This window comes from Adiantum capillus-veneris, chromosome 14 (assembly GCF_014529385.1).
Source record: "Adiantum capillus-veneris isolate H3 chromosome 14, ASM1452938v2, whole genome shotgun sequence".
Lineage (NCBI taxonomy): Eukaryota > Viridiplantae > Streptophyta > Polypodiopsida > Polypodiales > Pteridaceae > Adiantum > Adiantum capillus-veneris.
This window is the reverse complement of record NC_140944.1, coordinates 51,218,762-51,234,740: the sequence shown is the minus strand read 5'-3', so window position 1 is coordinate 51,234,740 and position 15,979 is coordinate 51,218,762. Positions and strand designations below refer to the sequence as shown.

Genomic DNA, 15,979 nt, shown 5'->3' with positions numbered 1-15,979 from the left:
AGAGGGCATCTAATGTCTCATTAACCTTCTCTGCCAACACAGATCCTCCTGAACTAGCACTTCTCGGTTTCTCATCCGTGGATGGTTCTTCTAGAGGTTTAACCATCTGTGTAAGAGAAGGTGCCTCCTTTTCCTCATGTTGTTTTATCTTCTCCTCAGCTTCGATAAGCTTCTCAGCTAGGGATTTTTTCTCTCGTTCCCTGCGTGCTTTCATCCTAGTCTTTCTAGCTTTCCAACTATTTCGTTTGCTCTTGGTTTTCTGACTAGGTGCGTCTGTCTTTGGTCCATCATCTGTCTTTGCACTCGTGTCACTTTCCGTGTTCTTTGTCTCTAGATTCTCATCAGCTTTCCTTTGAGCTTATGCTCTCGTAACCACTTGAACTGGTACGACATTTTCATTTTCTGAGCTACTAGGTAGATGAACAATCCCTAATACATTTGTCGTGATTTTCTTGATTTGGTTTGGTTTTTTTCGGGCAATCGGGGATCAAGTGAGTGATGCCACACTCAAGACAATAGGCATTTACTTCAGTGATCTCCGTATGAGGACATTGTTTGACCAAGTGGTTGTCACGACTTTTGTGACAATCTGTCTCTGGTTGAGGAGATTCTTTTAGCATTTCCTCTTGGCTATAAGCAAGCTTTGACCTAGATAAGCCGCTATTTGCAATGAGTCACAATGTCTTTTCACCCATTTCATACCTTCTTTCTTTCGACTGAAACCCAGGAGGTGGAGGTTGTACCGGCCTCACCACTCCATGTGTTTCTCTCACATTTTGTTGCTCCGAAGGGTAGTACTCACTTTGGTTGCTATACCACATTGTAGCTGGTATTGGCGTTAGTTTATTTGATGCTTCCATCATTGGCATGTATCTCATGTCTACCGGCATTCTAGCACTTGGCAGCGGAGGTTGTTGTCCTAAGATAAGTTGTGGCCTTAAAACTCCAACTGGTCTTGGCGCATTCCCCGTAACGTATCTAGGTGGAGTAGGTGCTTCTGGAACAGGTTGTACATACCTCTCCCTAGCATTTTCCATGCTATAATAGCACTCTTCCTTCGTATGGTTCGTCCATTTTCTCTCAATTTCACACCACTTCGGCTCTCCCGAATCAGACCTTAAAAGAGGAATCAACCTCTTGACCAAGTCATCGATAATCTTTTCTTGATCAATAGGTTCCGTTGGCTTGGCAATGGACTCACTTATTTGTGAAACACTGTGCTGAGAGGATGTGTCATCTCCTTGACTCTTTAAGTTCTTTTCTTTGTATGCCTCACAGTTATCCACTAGATAAAGAGCTTCTTCGATCAACTCATTTAGCACCATCCTCCTTATCATATGCAGATCCTTCTAAAGGCCCGCATATCTCATTCCCTGGATAAAGATCAGCATCAGTCGTGCTTGCGTAGGTAATTCCGCTCTCGGACAGAGCTTAACATATCTCTTGAGCCGTAATGATGCTCTGTGTACTGATTCATTCTCTTTCTGTTTGAATCTATGGATTTGCGAGACCGTGTTGTGAGAAATGCCTTTTGGTGAGAATTCTTCAATAAACTCCTCAAACTACCCATCTAAGGTCTCAAAATCCCATTTTTCCACCGAGTCGAACCATGTAGCTGCATCATCTTCTAGAGTCAATCCAAATCCCACAAACTGTGTCTCAAAATCTGAAACTTCCTCTGCTCTAATCACTCTTCTAAAAGCCATTACGTGATCTCTCAGATCTTTATCTCCGGACTATTTTTTGTTTACCCATTTCCGGACTTGGGATGGTCTAGCTTGTCGATTGTTTACAAGTCTAACCAGAGACTCTCCCAATCCTTCTCTCGTTATCGCTCTTGAAGGGAATCCTGGTCGCTCTCTTCTTGGAACTCCTATAGGAATTCTTGTGTTTGGTGGAGGCATTTGTGGTCCTTCATTGACCAAATATCCACCTCTTTCTAGTACAATATGTGGATTTGTGCTTTCTACAACTTTGTATTCTCGTCCATACTTGTCGACAACTATAGATCTCCATTGACAGTCGACTCCATATGTGTAGACATATAAGAGCTTGTAATACGTTATCTCTTCTAGGTGTGGATCTGAGCACCTATAAAGATTGACCTCATTGTCATCAATGTATCTATATAGTCCTTCACTCTCATGACCAATCATCCAAACTCTCTCAACAAGATGGGTCTTTATCAATTGCAAGTTTGGAAGATCCATCGTTGGAGGATATTCCTCTATCGTCGGGATCTCCAAGCTTGTGTAAGCTACGTTTGTATCTAGGGTAGACATGATTTCTGGGCTTAAGATCTTTTTCTTGGTTCAAGTAGACTTAGTCCACTATGTTCAAGTGCTTTGGTTAGGGGGAAGTTGAAACTATGTCCAAAATCGCAACCGTTTCATCACAAGTCTCGCAAATTGTCGCTTTTAGACACCCCTAACTTGCGGATGCATTTTGAGGCCTTAAACGACATTTTTTTCAAAGTTGAACTAAACGGTTGCCTACCATTCTAAGGCTCTCCTTGCTCTGTTTCACTTCCAAACAAGCTCACCCATTGTGTCCCCATGTTTCAAGCTAGATCAATGAGGGGCAAGCAATTCGTTGTGTAACTCCATCCCTTTCCATTGTCTACCTTGCAAGCACAATTTGGCATTGTCCACCATGGCTTTTTTTCATAACATCCCATGCTTGGTCTTGATTTGTAATTGGCACCACAAACTTGGCACACAGGGCTTCTGCATGAGTACTAGGGTTGAGGATTTGAGTACTGCCTTGATCTACAGGTCTTGCTATGGACTCCCAGCTCGCCCATTTCTAGGGCACCGAGTCTTTAGTGTTGTTTTTCCATAGGAATTTTTTCTTTGGTTTCAAGAACTCCTTCTAGTTTCATTTGGCTAGCTATAGCAATGGACCATTGAAGGCTATGTAAGGGGGCATAAATGAATTGATCACTTTCAATATGCTCAAGAAAGGGAGAAGCACGTACTCCCACCTTTGAATCTTGCTCCTAACCTTATCCAAAACCCATTGGAATCTTGTTTGTGAGTTACATCCACCCCAGAGGGGCTGAATATCTTACCCTTGGACACAATCTCCATGGTCCACACAGTCCAATCAAACGAGTCTCTTTTTGATAGGGATATCAATCTTGATTTTTCAAGACTACAGTGCGACCCTGAGGCAATGGCATAAGTTTGCACAATCTCCAAGGCCTTCCTAATCACTTGAGGATAAACTTTGAGGAAGATCAAGAAATCATTTGCAAACATCTTTGCTAGAATTTGGTCGTTGTTGGGTAGGGACAACCCTTGAATCTCCCCTCTTGCAACGTTTTCCTCAAGCAATGTCACTAGAGGATGAGATCCAATTGCAAACATTAGAGGGGAAAGTCAAAATCCTTGCTTAATGGATATTTTTACTTCAAAAGCACCCATAATTCTCTCATTAAATAGAAGTTCAAAGGAGCTACTAGCCCCAAGGGTGTTGACCAACCGACACATCCGTGGCCCAAAACCTAGCGATTTCATGACTTCCAAGCAGAGTAGCTCTGGCTTCATCCACTTCTAAGGAGCAGGCCTCAAGCTGGCCAATGATCTGTTGTAAGTGGTCAAGCATCAGTTGAGTCATTTCATCCAAGTCCTTAACTTCATTTCCTTTTGCATCAACTAGCGAGTGGACAATGCCCCAATTTCTCTTGCCATTGAGGGCCTTGAAGAAGTGGGATTGGTTAGCCTCCTTCAAATAGAGGAAGGTTTCTTTGGATAATATTCTGCCCTTCCTCACCTCCTCAAGTTGTTGATATGTCAAGTCACACTTTGCTTTTAGCCACCTTTTATGCTCAAATTCAGAAGCTGACCCTTTGTCTTTTTTGGTACTTAATAGCACTACTTTGTCTGTGAGTTGCTTCAAGCGTTCCTCGTGGTGTTTCTTCCTTCTAGGGCCTGCAGTCTTGATTGGTTTTTGAATATTCTTGGTGAAGATATCCCAGGCCCTATTGCTTTCCAATCCACATTTTTCCAAAGCTTGCTCGTAGCTTTCAAGGCCAAGCTTATAAAGAGAGGATCTTTGAAGAGATGTGCCCCTGTAGTCAAAATCTTCTTCGACCTTTTTGGGCAGTGTCCTTCTCCTGTGGTTTTGTGGAATTTCATTCTTAACGGAAAATGATTCAGTAGGCAATGAGAGGTCACCACCTTCATTTCAAGAAGTGGTGACAACCAGTCGGCTTGTTGGGAACAATAGCATCTATCCAGCAGAGATGCTATATCGACATTCTATAGATTGGTGTATGTGAACCATGGCATGCTATTCCAAGGACCCACCTACCACAAATCCATTAAAGCCCACTTCTCAGATAGGCCTATCCATTTGGATCTTTCTGATCTAGCTAACACGTTCGATAATCCTGTTCTATCCTTTCTCTTCTCTACCATATTGAAGTCTCCAACAAGGAGCCATTCCCCTTCCACATGGACACCTTTCAGTTTCCCCCATAGCTTTTCTCTTTCAGGCTTATCCAAGTAGGGTCCATAAATGTTGATAATCATAATGTGCTGATTTGCCCACTTGATCTTTATTCCTAGTGCTCTTCCAGATGGATGATTGAACACAACCTTTGGCTCTAGGTCTCTATCTACAATAGAGAGGACTCCATTGAATCCATCAGTCCCTTCTTTGTAATATACTAGCTTCTTCCCTATAACTTGCTTTCTTTTGCTAGTGGCATCATGGTGATGCTCTTGGATTGCCCAATAGCTGATGTCCTTGACTTTTCTAAATTCCTCCCAAAATAGGGAGCTCTTTTTGTGGGTTTTAAGCCCCTTTACATTCCATGTTTTGATAACCAACAGTTCCATTACTAAGAAAGGGGTACGCACTCAGCTTCTTGGAATTCTTCTTAGGTGTCCTCTTTCCTGCAATCCTCTTCCATAAATCCATTCCCATCCCCCTTCGTTACCATCAAATTTTTTGGATTGACATCCCGAAGAATCTCAAAGATATTATCATAAGAAAGGGGGTTTTAGGGATGTTTGATGGAGCTTCTTTCATCAATCCCACCGCTCATGCTTGGGATTTGAAACGCTTGCACAAAATATTGGAATTTTTTTGCCAACCTTCATCTTTCATTCCATATGAGGGTGACAGAACAGTCTTTTGGACCACAAGGATGCCGTTTTTTGCTAGGCAACATACGTGAAGGGGTATCTACGGGTGGTCTTTCCTTTGCTATGTTGAGCTTGCACAGGCTTCTTTGATTTCTCTTGGGTTTCCTTGCCTACATTTGGTTGCCCCTCTTCTCGAGTCATTTCATTAACATTTTGAGGTGGATTCCTTGATTTAGCATCCATTTGGTGCATTGTAGTCATGCCTTTTTGGTTGGCATTAGCTCCTGGAGCCGTTACCAAGACAATTAGACACGATCTAGCAAAGTGCCCAAATTTGTTACACTTAAGGCACACTCCAAAAAAGGTGCCAACTTTCAAAGGAATGACCTTCAGGTCGGCCCCCACATTTACTACTAGGTTCTTGGGCTGGGGCTTTTTGAGATCCCACCAAATACACACTTTGTTAGTTGCAATACGAGCAACCCTAGAAGAGGGCACGAACAATGGGATACCAAGTGCCATTGCTAGATCTTTCAAGTTGTTCCTCAGCCATAATGGGAGATTGACAAACTCCACCCAAACCGGACACATCTCACTAAATGCATTAGTGGATTCAAAAGATGGATGCCATGGAAGCACACGCACCACCGAGCAATCGAAGATCACTGGGCTTTTGGCAAGGATCTTAGCAATCACTACCTTGTTGTTAGTAAGAGCAAAGGATAATAAGTACTTTAGATAATAAGCATATTTGCTAAGCATGAGTAAATCAATAAGATAATAAGTGTAAAATGCTATATACTAAGCGTGAAGTGCTTCGATACTAAGCGCTAAGAGAAAAGAACAAAAAGGCAGCAAATTCTCACGCACTTTGCTTTGGAATCACCGCTCTACAGTGTGAAGGATTCGGATGATGACAGAACCATGGCTCTGCTTGTGGAGAGAAGGAGCACCTATCGCAGCTCGTTCACCACAATCCCCTTGAAGGCAAGCGATAGGCAATCTTAAGCTCGCTCACCCTCAATTGCAACTTGTTTTTGTGCTTTTTCTTCAAGCCTGCTGCCTGTTAACCCAAGCATTCAGCCCATTGTTCTCATCGCAAAGACCTTATTAGAAAATATTGAATGTCTGTTGCAAGTTGAAGTCATATAATTTGAAGCTTTAATTTTCTTAACACTAGTTTGGTACCGAAATAGGACACTTAAGTGTCCTTTTTTTTAACAAATTTTGATTAATGCTACTTGCATAAGACAACATATTTAAGAAAACCCTCTTGATATGCTTAAATATGCTAGCTAGAGGGTCTTTAAAAAATATCACCTTGCATTTTAGAAGCTATCGTGATCAAGAACTATACTCATCATCAAGTGGGCCCCCATAAGACTACGATTGATGCTTTGAAGAAACTAACTTTATAAGCTCAAGAAAAAACAAACAGATCTTGTGGAAAACTGTTTGCAACTTTTCCACAATTGTGCCACAGATAATTGCAAGTTTCATGTGAAAAACAATTTATTTGAGAGTATAGAAAATAATGGAAAGTTCTACATGTTTGATATAGCCATTTCAAGCATATCATTATATACAAAATATATATTTTTGATGTATTTGTGAATTTTAGAAAGTGATAAAAGTGCCGACACTCTCCATTGAGGATGCAAGGTGGCAAATAGAAGTGCTTTGTTAAGCAATAATTATTTGATCATTTCAAATATTTCAAAACTGCATGTGCAAAAACTTTGATTAATTCTTGAGACATAAGCATTCAAAAACTCAATTTAACTTTAAATTTTTCACATAGATCAATTAATGTGTCAAAGTACATGGTACGAATGCAATTGGGCCACCTAAAACCTTGGTTTCAATGTTACTATGGAGGACTCAAGATTTTCAAGAGTTTTTTCACATTAGAAAATTCAAATTAGGGTTGAAACAACAAGATTTAACTGAGTTAGGGAGTTTTAAAAATGCATAGTTTCTTGGTTTCGACATGTAAAATCATTTGTATTCATCAATTTCTAGCAGAATAGCCCGAATATCATGAGAGTACTTTTGCAAGGCCAAAGTTATGCTCTTAGTCAACAAGCTTTCTTCATTAGTAATTTTTCTATGTGATACTCAGTCATTGAAAGTATCTCCATGGCACATTATTCCTCTTGTAACAACAAAGTGGTGGTCGGTTTTGGATATACCCTCCACGCACTCTCTACCCAATATTAGTAGGTGGCGTAGTAGCTTTCAATTGTGTGAGGAGTCAAGGTTTATGCTTAATCAAGTGTTAAAGTAGTGGTGTGTTGGACGGGGCGAATCACACACCCATGAAGTGCATGCAAAGACTACCTAGATCAACATAATGTCAATCGAGGACACAGATGACACGATAGGCACACGGAGGAAATCTCTTAAGCTTGCCAGGTTGAGACCATCCTACACATACAACACTCAGGAAGGCCAACTAAACCACAATCAAGAACCTCACTGCTCTCAACTACACCACCTAGCCACATACGGAAGGTAATGCACCTAATCATTCCAGATTCGTACGAAATTTAAGGAACACCATCCCCTCACTAGGATACACCTGTCCCTAAGCTTCTACACTCAAAACCCTCACTCTAAACCCATCTGCGGAAAACGCGTAGGTAAACAGAACAGAATTTTGAAAGTGCCTGAAACTGAAATTTATGAGTACCTATGCGTAGCTTATGTCGCCACGATTCTATAGACTACTAGCACGCAAAAAACAGACATCGTTTGATACACTTACGACCACAAATAGCTCGTAGATGCATCGGCGTGTGCGCTTTGTCTCGCGTGGAATGCTTGGCGTTGTCGCATAGCTCTCCTCGAACCTACAACAATGGTGCAGTCGGATCTCCAATGTATTGAGCGAGCCGGGCGTAGTGAGAGGATAAAGCTCACACTCACTCTCTTTCTCTCTCACACACAGTAGACGGCACCGCTAAGTTTTGATTATGAAAAGTCCTCTTTACAAAATGACCTAGGTACCTTATATACTAAGGCTACCTTAGGTTTAACCAAAAATGGGATTGAAAGGGTCAAATGGCTTTGTATTTACAATCTGGAAGTGCCATTGCACCCCGGCTTCTGAAACTAGAATAACTACTCATTACAAATGACGTTTATATCCATAATCCGCAGCATTTCATAACTCGCAAAAGATAAGACTTTGGTACGAAACTTGAGTTATGTTGTGTTGTTGACCCAGCGGTGAACATGGTGGTCCTTTTAGGTGCTTCCCTTAAGGTGAGACAAGACCAAGTATCTTATTATAAGGATCTTTCCAATAAGGGTTGTCCATATGAAGGTATTGTGCATAGGAAAATTATCCGCCCTGTCCCACAACTAGAGAAGCGATGTGATTACACATTAGGGAAAGTTTGGATTCAAATTTGGTCCTTTTAGTAGTGTAGAGAGAATGCTAGGTGACCAATGGATGGCGGGCTACCGTAACGGTAGCTCAATTTTTTCTTATTTTCATCTCAAATTTTTGCAATATTAAAAAATAGACTTTAATTACTTTAAAACCCTTAATAATAATACACTACACAAATTCCTCGAATCTTTATTTAGTCAAGAGAAAATACAAGAAAAAATAGGCCATAAATCACACTCAATGCAGTTGTATGCACTTTTTTTATATGGGTGATAGCACAGTTCTCCCACTCATTTCCATCCCTTACACTCAACTAAGAACAGTTCTCGTCACATTCAATTGCTTTGTGCTTAGGAGCACTACGAAGAATTCTCCCGCTCATTTCCATTCCGTTGTGCTCAACTAAGAACTAATCTCCTTACATTCGACTACTTTGTGCTTAGGAACACTACTAAGCATTCTCTCTCTCTCTCTCTCTCTCTCTCTCTCTCTCTCTCTCTCTCTCTCTCTCTCTCTCTCTCTCTCTCTCTCTCTCTCTCTCATCTTGTGTATCTTTAGGACATTGAAGAAGCATTAATGGAGAGCAGAAGACCTCAACAACCATTTATAACTATTAAGGCAGGGGGACTATTAAACAGCTACAATTTGGACAATAGCTGATGGCTCTTAACCACCATTACCATCGGAATTTGGGTTCTCTTGGAGGTAAGGAAGAGAAAGCACACCGGGAATGAGTTTGTGAATAGTTACAAAGGTAGTATTAAAGAATTTTTTGTGGTTGGGAGAGGAAGGTATGTAGGGAGAGCTCATGGCTGAATATATGGGGAAAAGAGGACATAATGTGGTCAAAAGCTGAGCACTCTAGTAGTGTGTGGTACTCACTCTCTCGCACTTGACGAGGGCATAAGGTGCAAAGTCAATGAGACTCCTCGCCAGTGCCCCAATGTCCTATCTCGCATCATAGAGAATGGTAGCTAAGACGAATGGAGGCAATGGTGCAGATCGCACTCAAAGGGATGGGCTCAAGGATGTAGGGATGGGTTCGGTTACCTCGTTCGGAGAAGAAGAGAGATTTGTAGTTTGGGGCAACGTGTGTGGTGTAATGGCTGAAGCGAGAACCTCTGGATTTCTCCCAAGCCATGATACATTGGCGTTGTAAGAAGGCCTCATTAACTTGGGAGTCGATTGATGCATCCATGACCAAGTGACATGCATCCCATCTTCCAAACCATTTCTTGATGTCAAGCATCCACCCCGAACTTAGTATTTTGCTCTTGCATGTCTTTTGGACCTTTTGACTTGCTTCATATGCGATTCTAGGAAGTCGATGCAAAGGGCTACGTTGTGTCTTAAGCATGTACTCCACAACCCTTTGCATACCCAAGACCTAAATGGGAAGCGATCCGGACTCAAGAAGTAAGAGCATGTAGGGTGTTTGTGCCTTGACTTGGAGAAAGTTGGTGAGAAAACGCTTTTCAACATTCTCAAGCTCTTTCCAAGTAGACCTTCCGATGCTTCCACCCCACACGTCCACTCCATAAAGAAGCACCGGTGTCACCAATGTGTCAAAGTGAGAGAGAGAGAGAGAGAGAGAGAGAGAGAGAGAGAGAGAGAGAGAGAGAGAGAGACTTTGTATACCATGTGCAAAAATAAACCAAGGCATTGTTAGCCTAGTGTATGGGACTCTCTTCATCCTCACTTATGGGACTCAAGCTCCGAACACGTCGCTGCACAAATAGGTTATGTAAACCCAGGCAATGTTAGACAGTGTAGACCCGGGCATTGATGGGCAACAAACACACACACACACAGACTCGCATGGCATTTGTAGCCTTGTTGTATCTTCTTCACTATAGCATCTTTCTTTCTCTTGCATAGCATCCGCCTTTCGCATACGAGCCACCACAAAGTCAAGGAGAAAGTCATCTTTGGTGCATCGTACTTTCTTCTTGCATTGTTGATACAGTCCCATGCTTCCAAGCCCCTAATGAGGGCCCTTGCTTGAATAGCCTTGAAACTCAAACTCGTACTTGCGATCCACGGTCCACATCCTCAAATCACTTTGCCGCACGTAACCTATCTCTTTGTGTAGACTTGGGAATGGGGATAAAAAGAGCACCAGGCACCCTCCCTCCCACTCTATGTGGAATCTCTACCGCCAGCCCATGTTTCTTACGAAGGTGGTCCACCATATGTTGCCACTTCTCCATCCACGTGTTTCTACTTAGGCAAGCCAGATCTGCTTGGCACATCCAAACGAGCTTCCCATCAACATAAAGCGCTACATATGACCGGGATGACTTCAATGAGTCGGCTCTCCGCACTTGTAAGAAAGAACATACGTCATTTATTTGAAATGGTAGGCAGCCCTTATTAACCCAAATATAAACCCGGGCATGCCCAAGACTAAATGTAGACACGGATTAGAGAGGGACTCACAAGACTGATGCTCAATGGTTGAGAGGTTCCGGCCTTCGTTTGCTTGGATGTAGACCCTAAACCGGCCCCTTCTACTTCAAGAAGCTTTCTCTTACTGCCTTTGGCCTCTTTTGCAGTGGCAATTGCAGCATTTGGCTTGGGCTTCTCTTGTAGTTTAAGCTTTCCCTTCCCCTTTTCATTGGCCACCTTGGGTTGTTTCTCTACCTTACGACCTTTCAAGTGGACAGTCGAGGGATTTTGAACCACATATGAACCTTTCATTGGAACCTTCTCCTTGGGCTTCAGAAGGGCCTTCTTTGCATCAGAACCCTTCATTGGGACCTTCTCCTTGGGCTTCACAAGGGGCCTCTTCGCATCGGAACCATTCGTTTGGACCTTCTCTCTGGGCTTCACAAGTAGCCTCTTCCCATCCACACTCTTGTCTTGTTCTCGTCTAGCTTTTCCATCTGGGTCTTCATCAACCTTCGGGTTTAACCTCTGCCCACACAAAAAGACCTTGGGATCAACCCACCTTATAAAGAGAAGCCATGAAATGCAACCTTTTAGCACCACGGACTTGACAGATAAACCCGGCCAATCCGGGCATGGCATGAAAACCTAGGCAAACCCAACATGCAAACATGGACCCAACATGTAAACCCAGGCAAGCCCGAGCTGGAGAAGGTGAACATACCTGCATCCCTCCCTTTGTCGAAAACTCCACAACATCGGTATCCTCATGCGGCATTTGAGACCCACCCCCGTCCACCCGAAGATATGGCTATCTTCTTGCCCTTCTCAACACACTACATAAAGAGAAACAGTTAGAGCGCACCCCAATGGCCATGAATAGGTGTAAACCTGGACATACCTGTATTTTCTTGCTAGTGTCCTCATGCAATATTTGGACCTCTGTTTATTTCTCCTTCTCAGGACCCTATAGTAATCAGAAACATATTTTAGTGAGCACTCCCATGGCCATGCCTCTACGCAAGTGTAAACCTGAACATACCTGATTTTGGTGGACAGTGGCCATAATGTCATCTCCAGCATCAGGGTTTTCCATCAAATGCCTATCCTCACAAAACTTTGATCTTTTTCAGATTGCGACAAGCTTTGAGCTCAAGTGTTTCTTTGTTGTTGCTTGGGTTCTTTTTTTATAGGAGGAGTGGGAGGGGGATCATCCTCCTCCCTTTGCTCTGACACCACCACCTATGTCGTGACCTGCAACATGGTTTGTGTAAGGGTGAGAATCCCATGCCCATCTCGTGCCCTAAACCCAGACTGCACCCTAAACCCTTACCTGTTCACTATTCGGCATGCCTGTGTCCCCTCCCTGGGACGAAAGGTCCTCCTCCTCCTGGACCGTCACCTGCAAAAAGGGAGCCCATGTCAAAAAACAATTCGTAATAGCAACCACATGCCAAACATAGCGAGGGAACCCTCTCCCCGTTACCTGTGATCGGGCATTATTTGGCCCTATCTTTTAAAACAAATATCCATGGATAGAATCCATCATTGAGCATCATCTTACAAAATAAAAGCTCTATAAAGCGTGGGCCGACAACAATCTAGAAGATAGAGAGAGATGGAAAAAGAAACCTTAGGACATGGAAAACAAAAGAGCCTAAACGACACGCTTTAGGCTGAAGTGCGGACCCTGTTGGGAGGTAATGCCTAGGTTATTGTGTGTGCGCCTCTCGGAGCCAATGCCTGAGTTCAATAGCATAGTTCCTTGAGAGCAGGTGTCCATTTTGTTTTGCCTAATGAGCTCTACAGCCATTGGGAATATTCTACTGGCGATCCCTCGAATACATGTGCAACCCCATCAACATCAGCTTCCTGGTTGTGATACTTCACCATTGTTAAAGCAAGCCATGGCGACCTCCATCACACTTGCCTTAGAGTGACATCTCTAATGTATGTTAATGCTAGATCCCTAGTTGGTGCCAACTTGAAACAGAGGAGGGGAAGTGTAAACATGGATCAACTATCTACGACTTGCTCGGGGAGACACACACACACACACACATAGAGAGAGAGAGAGAGAGAGAGAGAGAGAGAGAGAGAGAGAGAGAGAGAGAAGGAACATCATTTCCCAAACCTGTAGAAACCTTCCAATTTAGCATCATAAAGAAGCTGACATTGCAGGACAGTACTAAGAAAGGAAGCAAGCTACACTATGAATCTTGCCGCCTTTTGGCCCTTTGCACCTCCCTAAAGTGCCAACACAAATTCCTGAGTCTTGTCCCCTGCTTTTGTGTGTGTGTGTGTGTGTGTGTGTGTGTGTGTGTGTGTGTGTGTGTGTGTGTGTAGGTTACAAGAGACCAAGGCTCATCACAACATTAACAGATAGAGAAGAGGTGACAATCTCTGATTAATAAAAACACCAGTAATTGACCATACTACATCAGTGTGCCATTCCCAAATCATATAAGGACTTTTCTTGCAGAAGCTTTTTAAGGTAAGGGTTTCCTCGATACCTGTCACCATCACAGACAATAAGAAAAGTTCCATTAGTACGTGGAAGACAGGTGTCACAAAGAAAAACCCATGTGTTATAGACGATGCAAAGAAAAATCCTCATGAAAGGAGGATGGCACCTGTGTAATGCTCTCCATAGCTATTGGACTGTGGTGTATGTATGAAAAGGGGCCCAACAACTGCTCTGTGAAGCCAAAGGTGGTATTGTCATACACTAGCACTTGAATGTAATACGTCTCCTCTTGCACCAGGTCCATACAAGGCATCTCTTAAAGCCATAGCCAAGCATGCATAAGGTAGTGGGGGAGTGGCACCACTCCTCAGCCATGCCAGAAAAAACATTTTTCTGTGGGGGTAACCATGTGTTGGAGACCCCATATAAATGCAGGGCATATCTGCCAAATGAGGGGCGAAAATACTCATCGCACCAAAATGATGGTATTCGCACACACGTATAATAGCATGCATGAGATAATTATGTACTAAGCCTCTTCTAGGCTTTTCCAAAAAAAAATATCGAGAGTGTTAAGGGGCGTATCCCATGGACCAAGAGAGTAACAAATAATTTATTACTGGTGCACTTGCCCATGAGGTTATAAATCCAAATGTTTTATAGGCCGGATGTGTGAATCCCTCCATCCAATCCTGCACTAGGGATAGAGAGGGGGCACTAGGGCCCCTCTTCTGGGGGTTTAGTGCCCATCATTTAGAGACAATATGTGAAGGAGTGCTTTACGATCACAAGTAAATGTGGAGTAACAATAAACCTGTAGTAGGGTCTACCTGATCAATCTCCATAATTTTGCCTTTTCAAGACCATTTCGACAAAAAGCAGCTACAAGCTAGTGGATGTCCATAGATGCATCGAGGGGATTTGAGTTGCAAAACAGAATATGTTTTAGCTTTGAAAGGATGACTTTGTGTGCCCAATTGCTAGGTCCATTGCTAGCTTTGTGGATGTATTTTATGGGAGTTATTTCGAGGGATGTATGGTTCTTAGCTAGAGCTTTCTAAATTTTTCCATCAATTATGGATAGGGAAAGATTTAGGAATGTTGTTGGTTTATCTTTCTTTCCTTCAATGGTGAGCTCTTTTGGGTAAATGCCTTCCTTGTTAATGAACCATTCTGGTGTGTGTGTGTGTGTGTGTGTGTGTGTGTGTGTGTGTGTGTGTGTGTGTGTGTGTGTGTGTGAGAGAGAGAGAGAGAGAGAGAGAGAGGAGAGAAAGAGTGAGAGAGAGAGAGAGAGTGAGTGAGTGAGAGAGAGAGAGAGAGAGAGAGAGAGAGATCACGCGTGTCCTCGAGTGCAGATGCTATCTTGATCTATTTCTTCCCCCCTGCATGTGTCTCCAACACCCTTCTGCACTCTCTATATGAGACAATGGATGCTTCCATCTCATGCATGGCTGCTAGTTCCATCGTCACTCCCTTTGCCCATCCCACCGTTTGCATGCGTATTGCTCCTAGTGCCCAAGAGGGAGGGTCGAGGGATCTAATCTATGTTTTAATGGTAAGAGGGTGGGAATCAGATGAATGGGTGAGAAAACAATATGCGGGAGAGACATTAGGGATTGAAGTTAGTCGATGCAAGGAGTTGTTGTAGTGGGGCTAGCGACAAACTGGAAGATAAATAGAGCTAGCACAACGAGGGGAACGGCTAGCCAACTAGCAGGTTGGAGAAAATGGCATGCTGATGATGGCAGAGATTTTGAGCACAACAGGAGAGTCGGACGGAGGATCAAAGGTGCAGAACATGCCAACTAGGTGAGAAACAGGCAGGAACCTCAGCACAGCAGGAAGCAAGGTGGCTGGGAAAGGTGAGGCTTGAGCTACACTGGCCAGCCAGCCATGCTTCAGCCATTAAAAGTGTTTTCCACGTTAGCATACAAACCTGCACACTTCCATTCAGTTGGCTCGAGAAGTTCTGCTCGTGTTAAGACACAGATCATGGAGGGGCTATGGGATAGGAGATGCGACCCAAAGGCCACCGAAAACCCATGGCAGAAGTATAGCTTTAGGGAGGGGATTGCCGGATGCAACAATTGTTGCCATGTGGCAATCCACTTGCCTGAGTCTTTAGTTTCTTAATATAAATTTGATAGGTAGAAAATAGAAAATAGAATAGATAGATGCCACTAGTATCTTTAGCGCACAGGGAAGCCTTGTGCACATGATAGCTATGAGTGAATGCAGCGTTCTTGCCGTGTGTCACCTAGGGCTGGGCTCACATATAAGGGCAGCAGAGGAAATTGGAAAATCTTGCAAACCAACAAGAAAGTGCCATGTGGACATTGTTGATCATATAGGGTGACGAAAAACTGAGATAGAGAGTGCCACATCGTGGAAGAGAAAAAGGAAATCTGTTCCAATCCCCCACCCCCCGAAAGTTCCTTCTTCCATCCTCCACCTTGGCAAAAAGTTCCATGTTGGCACCAATCATGTTCATGCAACCCTCCCACTCTTTTGTCCACACTTGCCTCCTACTCTTTCGTCCACCGCCTCTTGTGTTCATAACATGCGGTGGAAGAAAATCGTCTCACATTTTCTTCTGCCATCAATGTGAACACATGGGCAGGGGAAGAGGACATT

At 43.2% G+C, this 15,979-nt stretch overlaps 1 pseudogene; it reads right to left on the bottom strand.

Moving 5' to 3' along the window:
- Positions 1-6,060: 6,060 nt before the first annotated feature.
- On the bottom strand, positions 6,061-11,720 carry LOC147442355 (uncharacterized; annotated as a pseudogene).
- Between the last annotated feature and the right edge of the window lie 4,259 nt (positions 11,721-15,979).